We start from the raw sequence: 3,231 nt of genomic DNA, 5'->3' as shown, positions 1-3,231 counted from the left end.
AGATTCTTCAGAATCAGGACTGTGCTTGATTCACCCTGGATGCCCTGTCCCTCGATCCAGGCCCCACGCATAGCAAAGTCTCAATAATTATCTTTGACTGCAATTGTCTAACCAGTTATTTAGCTAAAGCAAGTCACTTAGCCTGAGGCCCAGTTTCTCGTCAGTCAAATGGCGATGATAATAATAATGCTGGCTACCTGGGCTGGTGTGAGAATTAAATGAGTACATTTGCATAAAGTGCAAAGAACTGTACCTGGTACAGAGAAAGTGCTCAATAAAACCGTGTTATAGAGGAATGGGGAGAAACTGCTTAATGGGTACAGAGTTTATTTTGGACTGATGGAAATGTTTTGGAACTAAGTAGAGATGGTAGTGGTCCAGCACTGTGAATGTACTAAATGCCTCTCAATCACTTTACGTGGTTTAATTTTATGTTTTGTGAATTTCACCTCCATAAATTTTTTTAAAACTGTGTGACTGCATGCATTAGTCAGCTCAGGCTGCCATAACAAAATGCCACAGACTGCATGCCTTAAACAACAGAAATTTATTTTTTCGTAGTTCTGGAGGCTGGAAGTCCAAGATCAAGGTGTTGGCAGGGTTGGTTTCTTCCGAGGCCTCTGTCCTGGGCTTGCAGACGGACGTCTTCTCCCTGTGTTCTCACGTGGTGTGTGTGTCTATAAGGACACCAGTCATATGGGATTGGGGGCCCACTCTAATGACCTCATTTTAACTTAATGACCTCTGTAAAGACCCTGTCTCCAAATATAGTCACATTCTGAGGTCCTGAGGGTTAGGGCTTCACATACGAATGTGTGTGCAGGGTGGGGGTGGGGGCACTGCTCCTGCTGTCATTAACACGGAAGAATTTAGAGGAGCTGCTGGTGTCTGGCGGATCTGGGAGAGAGTCTGGCCCTTGAGGCTTCTCAATTCAGTGGGAGATTCCAGGCCTTGTTCTTGCCTTCCCCCTGCAGACGCTGTTTACCACCTGCTTCTTCTCAAAATGCTGGCTCCCCTTGGCCTCTGTGGCCCCACCCTCTCCTGGCTCTCCTCCTACCTCCAGGGCCGCTCCTTCTCTCCTTTGCCGCCTCCCCCAGATGGTACACGTTAGGGTACCTTGGGGCTCAGCCACAGGCCCCCTTCTTTCACTTTCTCCCCCCTGTCTACAACTGGAATGACGATCCAGACCCAGTTTAAATGTCCACGTTTCCCTCTTCGGCCCAGCCTGCCTCTCTGAGATCTAGACTCGCTCAGCCAACTGCTCACCTGACATTCCCTTTGGGGTGCTGAAAATTAACTTATCCGAGAGCAACTCACTTCCCCCAACCCCCCTCCACTTACCTTGTCCTCTCCCAATGGTTGCTGCCTTGGGAAAGGCTGCCCATCCATCCTTTCCTGCAAAACCAGAACTTGTCACCATCCTTGGCACCTCTCTCTCCCTCACCATCCATGTCCAAATGCCCCGTAGAGGTTAACTTCTCCATGCCTCAGTTTCCTCATCTATAAAATGGGGATAACAAAGCTCTTCCTATTAAATGAAACATTACAGATATATCAGTTACTCTTGCAGCATAACAAATAGACCCAAAACTCAGCAGCTTAGGACAACTCTGTTGTGCTCTTGGTTTCGTGGGCCAGGAAATGGAGAAGGGCTCAGCTAGGCAGCTCCAAATTGGAAGCAGGTGGCAGCTCGAGAGCCCGTGCTCTCAACCACTGCATGTACTTACTGCTGTCAGATCCCACAGGCCTGGAAAAAGAGCTGAGATTTTATCTTAATTGTCCTGGGAAGCACCCTCCACATTCAAATGCCCAGCAGAGGCTAAGTTCTCAGTGCCTTAGTTTCTTCAGGAAACAGGGAAGAAACTGGGAAGCCCTGTCAGCCCTGATGACATTCAGACCTTGATAAACCAAGTTTCCACCCAGTCGGGCAAAAGGTAGAACCCACAACTGCACAGACAGTTGGTAAGCCATTCTTATGAACGACTATTGCTTTCTTATCAATGATATCCTGGCCCTCCTTCTTTCTTCCTGTCTTCTGATCAAACATGACCAAGATACTATCAGGAAAAAGTTAAAATCTCTTGCCCTTCCACAAAATCCTCTCCACGACTCTAGAAAAGATGGAGAACAGTTTTATCGAACAAGCGTTAAACCAGAACTTGATGCACGTTACAGGTTATCTGCTGATGAGATTACAACGACAGAGAAATCCCTCCCTTTGTATATACACCCAGCCACTGCATTACATCCATGCTCTCGAGATTAATGGAAACTTGTCCTCAGGTAAGAGGACCCAACCACACCTGTCCTAGTTATTCATTCTTTCCTAGTTCATCCTTAGCTCACCTTGTAATTGGGGCACCCATTGTGCTAGCTAATTGCCCTTGTCTCAAAGAATAATAAAACTTCTCATCTTTGTGAGAAGCAGGTGCTTACCCCTTAGAACAAGATGCTCAGGTTAAACTCCCATGGTCACAGGGAGATAAGGACACTATCTTCCCTGATATTTACATTTCAAAGAGATAGTTCCTAGGTCCCTAAGAAAAACATTCCTGGGTTGTAATAGTGGCAGGAGGCATATTTAGCCTTTAAAAAGATTTGCAAAATGTAGTATACATGTACAACGGAATGCTATTCAGCCATAAAAAAAAATGAAGCCCTGATACACGCTACAACATGGACGAACCTCGGGAACATTATGCTAAGTGAAATAAGCCAGACACGAAATGACAAATACAATCCCACTTACATGAAACATCTAGAATAGGCAAATTTATAGAGAGAACATAGGTGACCGGTTACCAGGGGCTGGGAGGGAGGATGGAATGGGGAGTTATTGCTTAATGGGTACAGAGTTTCTGTTTAGGGTGATGAAAAAGTTCTGGAAAGAGACAATGGTGACGATTACACAATATCGTGAATGCCTTAATGTCATTGAATTGTATGCTTAAAAATAGTTAAACGGTAAATTTTCCGTGATGCGTATTTTACCATAATTTTAAAAATAGCACTCACAAAACGGATTTACATACATGTCAAAGAGACAGGAAAGATTTACACACACACAATTTCACAAAGAAATGCTCTAAGAAAGGAAGGAGGGAGTGGATCTCTTCCCCTTTGGCAACAGGGAACATGATCAGTTTTTAAATGTACCCTACAAAACCCTCTTGCTGGATGGCTGCCTGTATTCAACGAAGGGTCCCCACTACCCAAGTTCCTGCTTAAAAT

The 3,231-nt window shown here is 45.2% G+C and overlaps 1 long non-coding RNA gene across 1 annotated transcript; it reads right to left on the bottom strand.

Annotated features, from left to right (window-relative positions):
- Positions 1 to 528: 528 nt before the first annotated feature.
- Positions 529 to 2,700, bottom strand: LOC139084454 (uncharacterized). The gene is made up of 2 exons (XR_011541830.1): positions 1,342 to 2,700; positions 529 to 677 (listed from the first exon to the last, which is right to left on the bottom strand). It is a non-coding gene; the product is annotated as an uncharacterized lncRNA (long non-coding RNA).
- Between the last annotated feature and the right edge of the window lie 531 nt (positions 2,701 to 3,231).

Source organism: Equus przewalskii, chromosome 7 (genome assembly GCF_037783145.1).
Source record: "Equus przewalskii isolate Varuska chromosome 7, EquPr2, whole genome shotgun sequence".
NCBI classification, from domain to species: Eukaryota; Metazoa; Chordata; class Mammalia; order Perissodactyla; family Equidae; genus Equus; species Equus przewalskii.
Note: the sequence above shows the minus strand (reverse complement) of the source record. Positions and strands in the feature narration are given on the sequence as shown.